The sequence below is a fragment of the Pelophylax lessonae genome, assembly GCF_965119305.1.
Source record: "Pelophylax lessonae genome assembly, chromosome: 2".
NCBI classification, from domain to species: Eukaryota; Metazoa; Chordata; class Amphibia; order Anura; family Ranidae; genus Pelophylax; species Pelophylax lessonae.
Window position 1 is genome coordinate 589,249,824 of NC_138769.1, and position 17,950 is coordinate 589,267,773.

A 17,950-nucleotide genomic window follows, 5' to 3' on the forward strand; every position below is an offset into this window, starting at 1 on the left:
CCGCCGGAGGCGCGCTCCCGCTCCCGCGTGGTCACGGACCCCCCCCGCGCGTGTGACCAGCGGACCCGATGTCCGCCGGTCACTCGGCGATCGGCGGGGGAGAGGGAGAATGTCAGGCAGCTTGTGTAAACAAGCCACCTGTCATTCTCCTCGCTGTAAAGACACTGATCACATGGATCTACTATGTAGATCCGTTGATCAGTGTCCTTACAGCTGAAGCCACAGCCAATCACAGTAGAAAGCACGCCCCTAGGGACACACACAGCCCCTCCCTCCCAAATAAAGTTAACCCCTTCACTACCAGTGTATTTTTACAGTAACAGTGCATATGTATAGCACTGATTACTGTAGAAATGTCACTAGGACCCCCAAAAGTGTCACAAATGTCAGTCAAGGGTCCGATCTGTCCGCCCCAATGTCGCAGTACCGCAAAAAAAATCGCAGATCGCCGCCATTACGCGTTAAAAAAAAAAACAACAAAAATGACAAAAATCTTTCCCTTTGTTAGTAAACGCGATAACTTTTGCGCAAACCAATCAAAATACGCTTTTTGTGATTTTTTTTACCAAACATAGGTAGCATAAAACAAATTGGCCGAAAATGTTAAAAAATTTTGATTTTTACATTTTTTTTGGGGGAAATTTCATATAAAAAAATGTGAAAAATATTGCTATTTTTGCAAAATTAACGCTCTTTTTTTGTTTATAGCGCGTGATCAAAAAATCGCACAGGTGATCAAATACCACCAAAAGAAAGCTCTGTTTGTGGGAAAAAAAGGACGCCAAATTCGTTTAGGTACAGCGTCGCACGACCGCGCAATTGTCCGTTAAAGTCACGCAGTGCCGAATCGCAAAATACCCCCTAGTCAGGAAGGGGGTAAAATCTTCCGGGGCTTAAGTGGTTAAGGTGTTTGCTAGGAATTCAGCTTTGAAAAAGTTTGTTACCTTTAAAATTAGGCTTTAGATTCCCTGTTACAATTAAATGCTAAGATATTTTTAATTTCAGTACTATTTTCTTGACTGGCAGATTCCAGTTAGGAAAGCAGAATAGCATAATCTTATGCATTACAATTCTACCTTTAAAAGGAACGGTTAGTTGAATGCAGAGGTCAGCTGCTATATGTGCTGTTGGTGACAGGGTAGATCTCAGCTCTGATTACACATGGTATTCTGAAATGATTAACAAAGGAGCATTTTGTAATGGTGAAAAAAACTGCCCCGACCAGGAATTTTGGCACACTCCGGAAATACTGATATAATTTAACAGTTTCACAAATATTTGAGTCTCATATTTACTGTCTTGCAGTAGCTGTTGTTTTTCCTTCCTCATCCAAAGGAAATGAAAGAACTTTAGTGCAAATAAATCTGTTTTAGTAATTTAACAAAAAAATATGTATAGTTTCTTTTTGCATGGTAATTTAGTTTTCAATTATGAATAATTGAATGTGTTTCAATTACATTGAAGACCTTAATGTATGCCATAACATTTTCTCTTTTGGCTTTTTTTTTTCCACATTCGAGGAAAGAGAGGGTTTACAGTTCTCAGCTGTAAGATAGAATGATATGAATTAAATTAATTTCACTGTCTGCCATTTAACAACAGGGGGCGCTGTTTTACTTGTTCAGATGATACCACCAAGTCCTATGGCTGCTGAGGAGTAGGGAACAATATAAAATAAATCCTGTATTGTACATTTGAGTTCAGGTCACATATGATTCTTTGTTTGTGGCAGCCATAGTTTTTCTTTAATACTATTAAATGATATATAACATTTTTATCACATTTTTAGTTTGTAATTTTGAAGTTTAACACTGTTTATAGCAGCTTGTAGGTGTAGGAGACGTTGCTTCAATTTCCTTTTCATTTTTAAATTAACATCTGTAATACAAGGTTTATAGTATAAGCAAAAAAACTTTTCAATACACAGACTTTTAGCATCTGAAGCTCTTGTAACACTAAAGTTCTGGCTTTGTAATCACACCAATTCTTGTCTGCGTGTTCTTCCCAGGTTTCCATGGGTGTTGTGGTAACTTCCCACATGACGAAAAACATACCTGTAAGGTTGGCAACTAGCTACATTGTTCGTGGTGTGAAAATGAATGAGTAAATGTGCTTCGATGTTTCACTCTTTTTGTACTTATCATAAAGTGTGTTTCTTAGAATTCAGTAAGGGACAGTGGGTCAGTAGTTATTCTGATATGATTGGGTTATACTGCTGCCTTTAGGAGGCACTAGACACTGGCCAACAAAGCTGTTGGCAAGCCAATTACAGTGCCTTGCGAAAGTATTCGGCCCCCTTGAACTTTGCGACCTTTTGCCACATTTCAGGCTTCAAACATAAAGATATAAAACTATAATTTTTTGTGAAGAATCAACAACAAGTGGGACACAATCACGAAGTGGAATGAAATTTATTGAATATTTCAAACTTTGTTAACAAATAAAAAACTGAAAAATTGGGCATGCAAAATTATTCAGCCCCTTTATTTTCAAGTGCAGCAAACTCTCTCCAGAAGTTCAGTGAGGATCTCTGAATGATCCAATGTTGACCTATGGCCTTTATGGAAGAGTGGCAAGAAGAAAGCCATTTCTTAAAGATATCCATAAAAAGTGTTGTTTAAAGTTTGCCACAAGCCACCTGGGAGACACACCAAACATGTGGAATAAGGTGCTCTGGTCAGATGAAACCAAAATCGAACTTTTTGGCAACAATGCAAAACTTTATGTTTGGCGTAAAAGCAACACAGCTCATCACCCTGAACACACCATCCCCACTGTCAAACATGGTGGTGGCAGCATCATGGTTTGGGCCTGCTTTTCTTCAGCAGGGACAGGGAAGATGGTTAAAATTGATGGGAAGATGGATGGAGCCAAATACAGGACCATTCTGGAAGAAAACCTGATGAAGTCTGCAAAAGACCTGAGACTGGGACGGAGATTTGTCTTCCAACAAGACAATGATCCAAAACATAAAGCAAAATCTACAATGGAATGGTTCACAAATAAACATATAAAGGTGTTAGAATGGCCAAGTCAAAGTCCAGACCTGAATCCAATTGAGAATCTGTGGAAAGAACTGAAAATTGCTGTTCACAAACGCTCTCCATCCAACCTCACTGAGCTCGAGCTGTTTTACAAGGAGGAGTGGGCAAAAATGTTGTCTCGATGTGCAAAACTGATAGAGACATACCCCAAGCGACTTACAGCTATAAACGCAGCAAAAGGTGGCGCTACAAAGTATTAACTTAATGGGGCTGTTGTCAAACTTTAAAATAAATCCAATAAAATCAGAGATTTTGAATATAAGGTTAAATATCCAGGAAGAACAAATAATAAAAACATACTTCCCATATACGTGGACAAAAGAAAAATTAAAATACTTAGGGATATATTTAACACCACAAATTGGAAAATTATATCAAGCTAACTATATACCGTTATTGAACGAAATAAAAACAGACATAAGAAAGAAATCAAATGGTTTAATCTCATGGATCGGAAGGAATAACGTTGTTAAGATGTTTATCTTGCCAAAAATCTTATACACCTTCTCCTTGCTGCCAATAAACATCCCCGCAACTTTCTTTAGGGTAATAAGAACTTTATTGACAAAATATATATGGCAGTGGAAAAAACCCAGAATACAGTACAAGATCCTTACAAGAAGTAAAACACAAGGAGGATTAGCAACTCCAGATATAGAAAGGTATTATAAGGCAGTAATTATTACACGAATGGTGGACTGGACAAAAACAGAAAAGAGGGAAAAAAGATGGGTAGAGATAGAATGTGCGCAAAATAATAATCACCTACACAAAACAATATGGATACCACCAAAATATAGGGAAATACAGGGAGCACATGAATTGACAAAGGTAGTTTATAAAATATGGGATGGGATTAACAAACAATTGAAATGGGAATATAACTCACCAATGATAGCACTAAATGGCACTAAATACTTCCCACCAGGGAAAGAAGAAAAGGGTGGAAATTGGATAGGGAACACTCAATTAAAAGATATTCTACACAAAGGTCACATAAAAACACTTCAGGAATTAAAACAAGAAAATAAAAATATAAAAATAGATGATTGGAGATATCTCCAGCTGAGACATTTTGTCAGCTCATTACCACAGCCGATTAGGTCGGAAAAAAATCTTAATAACATCGAGAAACTGAGTTATTCCTCCACGCAAAGGCATGGAGTCTCTCAGATCTATAAAATGCTGACGGAATGGCACAGTCTGGAAAAACCTCCATATATAGTAAAATGGGAAAAAGAAATTGGGACACACTTGCAAGGACAGGAACTTGGGACTGTATTAAAGGTGGTCGGATCCACAGCCACAGACGTAAGCACAACAGAATTAAATTATAAATGTCTGCTCAGGTGGTATATCACCCCAGAAGTAATAAATAAATACCAACCAAACAAGATAGACAAATGCTGGCGGGATTGTGGCAACATAGGTACAATGTACCATCTATTTTGGGATTGTCCCAAGATAAAAGATTTCTGGCTAGAAGTTAGACAACTGATTGAAGAAATCACTGGAATAAAAATACCAAACGATCCATGGGTCTGCCTCTTTCACAAAACAATAATACCTTTAAAAAAATATAATATGACTCTTGTACCAACATTGCTGAATATAGCTAAGGGAACCATACCAAAAAAGTGGTGAGAAAAGGAGAGCCCGAAAATAAAGGAATGGTGTAAAAAGATAAATAACAACTTTAATATGGAATATATATGTAACACACAAGAGGAAATTCCAGTAAACATGAAAAGAAAATGGGGAAAATGGAAAGAATTTAAAAAATCAACTAAATATATTGAAATAAATAGTTAAGCATATCTACCATGGGGAGGCATTGTAAAATGGAAGTGGTGGCAAGAAGGGGAGGAATATTGGGAAGGGGGGGGAGGGAGGGAAAGGGAAAATATTTATGATATATTTTAGTATTTGATTCAGTGTATTTCTTTTCTGCATAACCTTAACATGTAAAATGTGAATCCTACTTCGAGAAATACTGTTTGTAAACTTAAATTTTATATGCAAATAAAAATAAAGTAAAAAAAAAAAAAAAAAAAAAAAAAACTTAATGGGGCTGAATAATTTTGCACGCCCAATTTTTCAGTTTTTTATTTGTTAAAAAAGTTTGAAATATCCAATAAATTTCGTTCCACTTCATGATTGTGTCCCACTTGTTGTTGATTCTTCACAAAAAATTACAGTTTTATATCTTTATGTTTGAAGCCGGAAATGTGGCAAAAGGTCGCAAAGTTCAAGGGGGCCGAATACTTTCGCAAGGCACTGTATATCCCCTCCCACTCCCAGCATGCCTCCGTTTTTTTTCCAAAAATCAGTATTTAAGGGGTGGATCACAAGAAAACAGGACCTGCGTCCCTAAATAAACTCCAAAAAACAGATCCTATGATAAGTACAAAAATCGAGTTTTCTTTATCTCTCATTATTGTGACACCGGATCACAAGATATTCTGATACGATTGGGATGTCCAAAAGCATTTCAAGTGAGGGGTGGGCAACACAGCAAACAAAACACTAAGGCCCCGTTCACACTGGGGCAATCCGACTTCCCGGAGCGACCTCACAGGTCGTGGCGCGCTGCTCGCACCGCGACCTCGGAGCGGCCGGCATGGACTTCATAACATTGAAGTCAATGCAGGTCGCTCCAGGTCGCCCCAAAGAAGCTCCGGACCCTTTTTCTACGTCGGAGCGACTTGTGTCGCTCCTATTAGAACGGGTCCACAGCTTCTCTATGCCAGGCGACCTACGGAGACCTGTCAGGCGACCAGGTCGCCTGACAGGTCGCCCCAGTGTGAACGGGGGCTTACAGACGCACATACAGCAAAAACAAAGCAAAGAAAAAAGGAAGTCTGGAGCTTAAAGTCATTGTAAACAATCAAAAAGAAGGACAGAGCACCAAGAAACAACTTAAAGCTCAATCACCCAGCGCTCTGTACTTATACACAGGTATGCTCCTGCACAACAATACTAAAAGAAGCAGCCGCCTAGATAAAGAAAAACATTGTATATAGGTGCGTATTAAAATAAGCACAAGCGGCGCTATACCTAAAAACAACCACTAAATATGATTGGATGACCAAACCTATCGCATATAGTCATAAGTCTCTCACAAAAGGAAATTTAAATGTATAAAAGTATATAAATATAAACAGAATCAGAGTCCGTGAAAGAGAAAGTCCATCACCACCAGAACTTCATGTGGGGTTGCTATGGAATATATAATCCCCGTGTAATACTGCTCGGTATGCACCTCCACCTCACCGCGTGTGAGACACTCGAGTATATACGCTTACCAGATAGCTTTGTTAGTGAAGCCTGTAAGGTCTATTCCAATCCGGACTCTCCCAATGATCCGATCCCTATGGGACCTGCTCGTGGCTGTAATGTCCTCAAAGATGCGGTGCGTAAGGAAGGAGTAAAGATACACATAGGGCAATACCGCTTGGATAAAACATGCACCTTTATTGGATACTCCCCCCCTCACCCATTACACTCACATCTAATAAAAGCAAATACAGCATGTATGGACAATGTATGGCGCTACGGTCTCTGCCGGCCGCTTACCGGTCTCCCGCTCGCTCGTCAGCGTTCCGGAAGTTGCCGATCCTCGTGGCTGTGCAGCGTCCCTTTGCCAAGGTGGCAGGGACTTATGGCAGAAAATATGGTATTCAGAAGAGTTGCCATACATCTGATTAAATACATTGGGGGATCTACTTTGCAAAATTGGGTCCTTTTGCGGGTGTTTCTCCTGTCCTGGCACTCTAGGGCCTCAAAAAATGTGATGGGCAGTTAGGAAATCAGATATACAAAATGTATGGTCCTTGAAAGCTTAAAGGTGCTCCTTGGATTTTGGATCCCTCTATGTAGCTCAGCAGGGAAAAAGACTCACACACGTGGTATACTTATACTTGGGAGGAGTAGCAGAATGTGTTTTGGGGTGTAATTCTAAATATTTCAATGCTATGTGTGAGAAATAATTTGTTAAAATTAGGACTTTGTAAAATAATAACATGTTTCATTTAATTTTTTAAAAAAATTAAAACTTAAACTCACCATTCTTCTTACTAAATACCTTTCCGAAAATGGGTCATTTTGGGAGTTTGCACTATCCTGGCATTTTAGGGCCTCAAGAAATTACATAGGCAGTGAGTACATCAGGGTTAATACATTTCAAATACATATACCATAGTTTGTAGATTCTATAACTTTCACAAAACCTAAATAATATACACTTATTTGTTTTTTTTTCTTTTTTTTTTTTTTTAACCAAATGTAGCAGAATACATTTTTGCCTTAATTTAAAGTTTTTATACAGTAAAAGAAAACTGTGGTGAATAAATTCTACCAAAAGGAAGCTCTATCGGCCTAAAAATAATGATATACAATTAATTTGGGTACAATATTGCATGCCTGAATAATTTTTAGTCAAATTATCACAGTGTTGAAATATGGCTTGGACAGGAAGGGGTTTAAACTTCTGGCTTCAAGTGGCTGTACTGTATAGCTGCCTGAAGGACCTTGTATCCAAAGCTGGCATCAGATAAGGGCTGAACATCCACCTGCTTAAACTTAGAGAACTTATGAGCAGAGGACCATGTGGCAGCCTTGCAAATCTGCAAAACAGTTGCCTGATGCCTAAAAGCCCAAGGGGCACTAACTTATTTAGTAGAGTGCACCTTGGAAGGAAATAGTGGAACATTTTCCCTAGGACCATAAGCTTAAATAATGGTCTTTGTAAGCCACTGAGAAAGGGTGGAAAGAGAGGCTGCCTCTCCTTTATGGAGACTATTGGGATAGATTTTAAAAACAGTTAGTATTTCTAATCGAAGAAGTGGCAGAGAGGTAAACCAGCACATCTCGATCTTGATCAAGGCAGTGAATGTACATTTTCTTCTTATGTACTGAAGCTTGACAGAGAGATGGTTCAACAATGTCCTGATTGAGGTGAAAGGCCAAAAATACCTTAGGAGTCAAATTCTACCTTATCTCTATATAAGGTTAAAAAGAGTCCTTTACAGGATAAGCTTGTCAGCTCAGACACCATTCTTGACCAATGAATGGGAGGCTAGCAGTTTTTTAGATTAAGACTGCAAGATCCATGTGGCCCCCTTTGGTTTTGGAAAAGTAACAAGATCAAAGCAAATAAATATGTGTTATAGGTATGCTAAAACAATGGTGTGTTACCTAAACAAATAAAACATTACTCAAGGGTTATTCTTGTGTGACAACAGAAAAAAATGTGCAGCGCTAATAACAATGAGTGTGATTAAACAAATATCACATATATAAATGTCCAATCAAAAAACCAAATGGAAATTGATAAAAAAAGTCCATCAGGAAAATGAAAGTCCCAAGTGAGTAATGTGGTGAAGTAAATCCAACATAGGAAAACGTGATCTTATTGTGCAGCAAATCCCAACACCAATAAAGATAAGTGGATTGTGCTCACCAGATAAATGGGACCCATATACCATATAGCATATGGGTCATACAAGCTTGTTGGAATGTTTGTTGGATGTCCCAGCTGGATGTACCGACTTCAATGGAATCCATATGGATCAGCAACGAATATGGACACACCAGATCACAACTCCAATCTCTGAAGCATCTTATTAATGATCTGCAGTAGGAATGTCTGAGGGTGATTGTCAGATTCCATGTTTACTGAGACACCTTGTTAGAGGTTGGACAAGGAGGAGAAGATAGTGTTTCGTTGCAGTATTTAACCACTTTAATACAGGGCACTTCCCTCCCTTCCCGCCCAGGCCAATTTTCCCCTTTTAGCGCTGTTGCATTTTGAATGACAATTGCGCGGTCATGCAACACTGTACCTACACCAAATTTATGTCATTTTCCCCCCACAAATAGAGCTTTCTTTCGGTGGTATTTGATCATCTGTGCGATTTTTACTTTTTGCTAAACAAATAAAAAAAGACCGAAAAGTTTAAAAAAAAAAAAATACATTTTGTTTATGTTATACAATTTTGTAAATAAATAATTTTTTTCCTGCACTGATGAGCACTGATGAGACTGCACTGACAGGCACTGATGAGGAGGCACTGATGGGGTGGCACTGATGGGGGGGCACTGATGGGGTGGCACTGATAGGCGGCACTGATAGGCGGCACTGATATGCAGCACTGATAGGCACTGATATGTGGCACTGATAGGTAGCACTGATATGCAGCATTGGTGGGCACTGATAGGCGGCACTGCTGGGCACTGATAGGCGGCATTGATGGGCACTGATAGGTGGCACTGACGGGCACTGATAGGTGGCACTGACGGGCACTAATGGGCACTGATAGGCGGCACTGATGGGCACTGATGGGCGGCACTGATCGGCACTGACGGGCGGCACTGATGGGCACTAATGGGCACTGATAGGCGGCACCGGTGGGCAATAATGGGCACTGGTGGGCGACACTTAAGGATGGCAATGATGGGCACTTGTGGGCAGCACTGATAGGGAGGGCACTGGTGGGCAGCACTGATGGGGTGGGCAATGGGGGGCTCCCTGAGCCCTGATTGCCATCCCTGGTGGCCATAGTGGGCATCCCTGGGGTCATAGTGGGCATCCCTGGGGTCATAGTGGGCATCCCTGGTGGATCTAGTGGCATCCCCCCCCCCGAGGGTCTGCACTGGTAATCAATGATCTGATTACCAGTGCCGACCCCCCCCCTGTCAGGGGAGCCGCCGATCGGCGCTCCTTTACTCGTGCCTGTCAGGCACGAACTAAGGAAAGCCGATCAACGGCTGTTCCTATTTACTATGTGACCAGCCGTGATTGGACACGGCTGATCACATGGTAAAGAGCCTCCGTCAGAGGCTCTTTACCGAGATCGGAGATGCAGGGTGTCAGACTGACACCTCGCATCACCGATCGCCGCTCTGCGCGCCCCCGGGGGGCGCCCAGAGCGGAGTTATCCTGCCGCCGTCATATGACGTCCGGTCAGGATAACTCAACCACATTCCCGCCGTCATTTGCCTATAGGGCGGGCGGGAAGTGGTTAACAAGCGCTTATTGTCTGCAGTTCGGTAAGAGACCAATTTGGGTGTTTTGCACTTGGAGATTGGAAGCACTTTGGGATTGTTGTGCTTTCAGTTTATTTGCATCATAATCTGCACCTTATTTTCCGTCTGGTAAGGAGGAATTTCACCTTGGTGGTGGGCTTACACATCGAATTGAGAAGCATTTTGTTTTCATCATTTCACCAGTTTGAGCCATCACTTATGGACACTTATGAATATTTGTATCTATGAATTTTTGTATTTATTTATGTCTTGCATTTTTCACGAATATTTATTCATTTGTGCATTTGTGTCAAACCTGTCACACAAGAATAACCCTTGAGTAATTTTTTATTTGTTTGGGTAACACTCCATTGTTTTAGCGCACCTATAACATACATTTATTATTATTAGTTATTCACAAGGCACTGAATACCGGTAGCAGCTTTAACCATCTATCAGCGCACCCTCCCAACACACAAGATCAAAGCAAATACTCTGAAACACCTGTCAGCTGAGGAAATCACGACAATGACTCCCTGATTTTAAAAGATTTGCAAAGAGCAGCATGGAGGTCTGCTATGCTGTGTGGAGACACAGGGAGTGGCTTAAATCATGGCAGAGAGCTGAACTCTAACCTGTAACCCCTTGACACTGCATCTTTTACCCAAGCATGCAAGATGCTTTCTGACCAGGTACAAGCAAAGGCCAACAGACATACACTTTCTTTGATATGTGGGTATGTTTCTTCATGCTGAAAAAGACTTGCCTGCAGGCTGGGAGAATGTTGAGGCCCAAGGTTTGTGGTGACACTGGGCTCCTCCCTTAGGCTTAACTTTTAAATGAAAAGCCTGGAAGAAATGAAAGGGGCACTTATTGTCTTCAGAGGCAGGAGACAGTTTGCCAGATTGAGGCTTTGGTTTCTCCTGCTATGGTAGATGAGTAAGCGATCCAAATTGTTTTTTTTTTAGTATGCACTTAAAGACAATCAATGTGTTTCAAGGGACAGAAATCCCTTCCCCTTCATCAGGGCTTCAGCTAACATGGAGGAGGAGGAGGGCAGGAGTGGATTGTCATTTAACACTGTGTATACACCCACAAGTGTGACTCTATAGTCACATGCAAACACAATATTCCCCACACACACATTCAAAATAACCGGCTCTTCAGTGATGCTGGGTGCTGCAATGACCATAGGTTGGAAACCGTGGATACTCAAAGTAAAGAAATGTCATAAGCACAACAAGGATTGGTGGTCACATGATAAATATGTAGAAACGTTTCAGAGGCACGCAGGGCCCCGTCACTTGCCTGATGAAGGGACCCTGCGTGGCTCCAAAATGTTGCTACATATTTATCATGTGACCACTGAATAAAGCTTTGGACCCTTTCGAGGAATCCTTGGTGCTGATGACATTTCTTCATACACTGAATACACTGAAAACTGAGCATGTGTGCTATCTGCCAACACTGTTCTGCAGAATCCCCAACTGTAGTGGGGACATGGAACAGAATGGGAAGACGGAGAACTGCAGGATCAACCCTGCTTTTGCAGAATACAGCAAACAAATCCAATAGTGACTGGTAGAGTATAAACAGCATGTCATACAGCATTTGTCAATAGATTTTTGTATGAGATTAATGACACTTTAAAGTGATTGTAAAATCTTGTTTTTTTTGGGTTAAAAATAACAAACATGATATACTTACCTGCCCTGTGTAATGGTTTTGCACAGAGTGGCCTGGATCCTCCTCTTCTCTGATCCCTCATCGCTGCTCCTGGCCCATCCCTCCTGTTGAGTGCCCCCACAGCAAGCAGCTTGCTATGGGGGGCACCAGAGCTGAGTCACTGCTTCCTGTTTTCATTCAGACATTGAACAGCGGCCCGCCCCACCCCCTCTCTCTCCTGATTGGCTCACTGAATTTGATTGACCGCAGCGGGAGCCAATGACGCCGCGCTGCCGTCTCAGCCACTCAGGAGGGAGAGTCTCAGGCAGCCGAGACACTCCTGCAACATCGCTGGATAGAGATGGGCCTCAGGTAAGTATTGGGGGGAACTTAGGGGGGGATGCTGCACAAAGAAGGCTTTTTATCTTAATGTATAGAATGCATTAGGATAAAAAAAACCTTCTGACTTTACAACCCCTTTTAGAAAGGCCCACGCCGTCACTTCCGGTTTGCGATGACTCCTGGGAGCTGAACGTCATCGCTCCCAGGAGTCAATGCGCCTGCACCGGCCCCGCTCCTCACTTCCGGTGCAGGCGCGGCATTCCCTGCTAAACAGCTTCTGGGCAAGCCCAGAAGCTGTGCAGGGATGCCGCGCCTGCACCGGAAGGGACGAGCAGGGCCGGTGCAGTGCATTGTGGGACTCTGACGTCACAGAAGAGGCCGCAGAAGAGGACACACTGGCTTCAGCTACCCACACCTGAGATGGCAGTGCTGGAGAAGAACTTTTCAAGGTAAGTATTTCTTCTTACAGGTAAGTGCGACCCGGGACAGTTCAGAGGCTATCCATTGTGGAATGTACTAGCCCTGACTGTTCCGAGGGGTATTTTTATTTAAATTTGACCCCCGAGGCCGGAACTCCGCTTTAAAGAATTACCACCAGTTTGCAGATTAGGAAACTTGTGGTAATCAGGACCAGTTCTTAATTAGTGTATGAAAGTACATCAGAGCTCAGAGGGCAATGCCCGTGTTTGGTAAAAAGACTTAAGTTACTGGGTGGGTAGGATGTGATGGTAAACTGACAGAATAGTTCTCCATCAGGTCTGCATTACTTATGATTGACAGCGGATAGCAGTGGGCAGATTCGAAAGCTGCTATTGGACTAAATAGTGGCTATGGATCTGCCCACTGCCATGTGCTGTCAATCAACAGCAAGGCAGACCTGATGGGAACTAGTCTCTCAGTTCCCCATAAGATTCCACCCACCTCACTTCTCCTCAGCCATGCACATGTCTGTGTTCTGGGCACAGAGGTGGGGGGAGAGGGAGCACACTAAGGGAGGAGTTTCTATTATGGACACTCTGACCTCAGTTCCAGAATTTGCTAAATTCATGTGCCTGTCTTTGAGAAAAAAAAAAAATTAGGTGCAAGCAGCAGCAATTTCGGTGCCATGCCCCAAAGGAATTCTAAAGGGTGTCCATGGCTTGTAGACATAACACTGCCCTAAGCACACTTGAAGAATGAGGCCATTTATATGAGCTCCACCCCTTATGTAATGTGTGTTTTTTTTCTGTAACATCTTTTTCTAGAATGGACTGTTGAAAAACAATGCTATTTGCTTTGTATGTAGAAGCCATTTTTTCAGAATTTTTGAAATTTTTGGCCAGAATACAGAAACTGAATAGGGAAACAATTAGCATAATTTCTCCAAATCAAGGACAGGTTTTTCCTATGTTTACAGGTATTGTGCTTGTGTTAATGGCAGCAGTATAACATCAGTTTGAGATGCTTCTAGGATCATTACTAGTACACTTGTATGGGCAAGCAAAACCCTGCTGCCAAAGGCATTGTCCCAGAAGTGCCATTTTGATAAATAATGGTAAGTCTTTATAGTGAACTTTATCTGGCTATGTTGGGGCCCTTTAAAACCGTTGGCGCACAGAATGATGAAGGTGACTCAGAGGGTGACATTCAACAGCAGTCTAGTGTAAAGTTGCCCTTAGTAGGTTTGTAGAATCCTTATTACAGCAATGCAGAATATTTAGCAACTCAAAGGGCAGTTGAGGGTATAACGTCTAGCTTACTATGTAGCAATTAGAAGAAGATGAGAAGTAAGGCAAAGGCAGTGTTTTGGCAAACTAATGGCCTTATGCGCTATCTTTGGCTTTGATCGGAGCTGCTTAGTGGTGGACACAACAGCGAATGTTATAGATTATATGAGGCAAAGGGATTGATTTACTGAAACCGAAGAGTGCAAAATCTGGTGCAGCTGTGCATGGTAGCTAATCAGCTTGTTCAATTAAGCTTTGACAGAAAAAAATCTGGAAGCTGATTGGTTTCTTTGCAGAGCTGCACCAGATTATGCACCCTCCATTTTTGGTACATCAACCCTGAAGTGTCTGGACTAAAGGAAGGGTTAACAGGTGGTCGTAACTGTAATGCGAGTCAGAGACCCTCTTATTGGATTCCTCTGTAGGCAGTCCTCTAATGGCAGCAAGAAGTCTGTATGGTGGGGGGGGGGGGGCTTTTATGCAGCAGTACAGCAAACAGCAACTTTTGATTGAGCATTTGAGAGTGACTTGAACAGCGATTCTGGGTTCAGATGTACGCGGATCAGCCTTCTGGTTTCAGAGTCCAGGAGAGCAACCCACTCTCTCTCTGGCACTGCACAGCATGACACAGCCTGTCTTCTCACAGCACAGTTCTCTTGCTCCTACTCGGTTGGTGTGCTTCCCCCAACTACCCGACTCCTTCCCAGGCTTTTGCTTTTATCTGGTCCATCCTGCTCCCAGGTGAATACAAGACTTGTAGTTGCAGCCCATGGATGGCTATAGTTAGACTCATTTTTCAAGATTACATCTCCCACACTGCTCCTGTGCGACCTGCACAAATCAATGCCATCTTGTGGACAAATACGGTTCTGCAATTCAGCAACATTGCCCAGTGTTACAAAAGATAACATTCTATTTTGATCTGATGCCATCCATAGCTTTGTATAACTGGCAAATAACATTCCAATCACTGTTCTTAACTCTATAGCAACTGATTACAGTTTGTATTCATGATTTCCCAAAAAGCTCATCCTCATGCACCTTTTAACTGTTTCACTTCTCGTCATATAGCTGTCTACAGTCCTGACTGATCTCAAACTACAGGCAGCATTCTGTTTGGAGGAGTGAAACACTCCTAGCTAAATACTGTTACATCTGTTTTTAGCATAGGAAGGCTGATAAAAGATTACAGTTCTAAAGAACACTAGTATGTTGTGATGACATATATAGGGGTGACAAGGTTAAAATGTTTAATATAAAACTGGGGTTGAGCATGTCTATTTGGAACTTGGAAGTTTTTCCCCTCTATAGATTATGATAGATATATACAAATATAAAAGAAGATCTGAAGCAATATATTCTACAACTATTGCAGTGTGTAGTTGATGTAGTATTTTGTTTAATTTTGAAAGCAATGTATTTTCTTAGTGGATCTTTAATTAGTCCTACAGTATATTTGTAAGCTTCAAGTTTTGCAAATTGAAATGTGAAACAACCACCTTGATGATATCATATTTGAACAAGCAATGTGTTTTTGGAATCTTTAAAGTTTTCAGCTACTTACCCACATAAGCTAACATGTTTGTGTTCAAACTCTAAGAAATTAGATTCTACACTAAATCTCAGAATTGTTGAATATGGGCGAGATGACAAGATAAATTAGAAATGCAAACAACACAAAACTAGTCAATATCTACTTATTTGGAAATGCAAAGGAGGGAGAAAAAATAGGAACATATTTTAGCAGAATATGATATAAAGAGATAGGAGGAAATTCTGTGTGGACAAAATAAATATCCAATTCACAGCACTATCTCCAAATTGAACTGAAAAGGAAGAAGCCCCCACCTTTTCTCCACTTGGAGAACAAGGCAGGAAAGAGAGGGGGGATTTTAAGGTGCCTAATATAAATATTAGTTTGGCCTTGATTATAATGACTCTATAATCCACAGATATAAAAACATCAATAATTTATTAATGCATCAAATATTAAAATCATATGATAGGTGACAATAACACAATACTCTACACATATAATGTATCCAACTCAGTGGGATCAAATGAATACGATGTGGGTAATTCAGGATCAACGCGTTTCACCCTGTTCAGGGGCTTCTTCAAGATCCAGATATGAAGAATTACTAAGACTTGTAAGGCTTGAAGATAATACTAGTAGTCTGAAAGATGAAGACTTAATCATCACCAGTTACCATGCTTTATGTCAGATCCATAAGGGTTATTAAAAAAAAAGAGGGAAAAAAGTTGTGACGGGCCAATAGATAGCCTGTGTTCTTAAAAGAGGATCGGAGACAAAAAGGATAATCCTCCCTCTCCTTTCCCTTTACTACAGAGTAATAGTCCAATACCCAATTAGATGGACAATTCCAAATTTCAATCCATATATATTGGTGTACGAGATAGCCTTCTCTTGTGTACAAGACGACAATCTCACGTCCCCACAAGAGGAGACTAAGAGTGTCTCTCCTCACGTGTCTGTAATGACAGATGCTTCGATCTTCCACACAGCGTCACCAGTTCACAGCCGAGCCAGTCCCATCACAGAACTTTACTCTCTAAATCAACATTGAATACTTTTAATGCTTATGCTTAACCTTATGCTGCTAGCTTTAGTTGATAGATAGGATATTATATTATATTTACTTGTTTAAACTTTTTTTTTTCTCTTTCACCTGTTTCCTGGTTTCTGGCCTAGGGCAAAACTATGTCATACATCTGAGGAGTCTTCATAGGCATTCTGGAGGATGGGAGGAGAGGCATTCTCAGCTAACCACCTTCTGCATGCCTGACAGAATGGATTCCAGGAAGTAAATGCTACATAATTATTCTGCCTGTCCGTAAAATGGCCCCAGGGTGTTTTTCAAAGTGATTTGTCAATAAAATAAAGCCCCACAGTTATTATCTTTTATATAATTTGACCTGCCCTTTTAGATTGTAAGCTCTAACTAGCAGGTCCCTCTGATTCCTCCTGTATTGATTCATATTGTAACTGTACTGTCTTCACTCATGTTGTAAAGTGCTGCACAAACTGTTGGAGCTATATAAATCTTGTATAGGCATGGAGACATGGATGTATTGGTGAGTTTGCTTTAATCTTACTGATCTAGATACACATCACTCAAGCTAAACTTTTGGGTTACGTGGGGAACAGTAGTGCTATTCTTTGTCATTATATATTCATACTGATATTTGAGTGAATATCTATTGTTTTTAAACTCTTTTTTTTTTTGACAAGATACAAAAAGACAAATTAGTATAACAACCATTGCGATCAACATGAGCTTGAAGGAATACAACACCCAGTACACAAATATTAAGTGAAGATCACCTTACATATGGACTGTTTAAACTGAACATGTATGGCAAAGGAAATAAGACAATGACACAGTACTTTCCAATCGTTTAGAGCCAGGTTAGTAACTGTATAAGACCACATGATATACAAACTTTTACATGTTATGATACCCATACAATAGATGTATACAATATACCTCTCAAGTATTAGTAATAGTGAGAGTCGAGGAGCACCAAATGTCCAACACTTTGTTACATTTGCTCAAAAATTAGGTTTTCATAAGCGAGTATCTGGTTCATCATCAGTATCCATTGATGAACAGACGGGGGAACAGACTGATTTCACTTAAGTGCGATGGCTAATGTTTCCAAAAGTAAAATTCTGGTGTACCTAGGCCATTGTTCCTCATCCAATATACCAAGCAGACAAATCCGTGGGGTATATGGCAAAGGGACAGAAAGGATGTTAGACAGTAATGCTGTCACTTGTTGCCAATATCCATCAATCACAGGATATGATCACATCACATGAGTAAAATCTGCCCATTGGTAGGTACTTCTTGTGCATGCAGAAGTTGGTATACGGTGAATGACATGTATTCAGAAGTTGGTATACGGTGTATGGCATGTATGCAGAAGTTGGTATACGGTGCATGGCATGTGTGCACATCTTTTTTTGACTGCAAAGTGTTAGAAACTCACATGTTCTTTCCTTGAGTTTTCTGGCTCCTGAAGGTCTCTAAGCATTCTGGTTCATTACTTAACTTATAATAATATGATTATGTGCAGCGCTTAAATACAAATACAAACAGTAATAAATACATTCATATGCGCAAGCATGGTGTTATAAAAAGG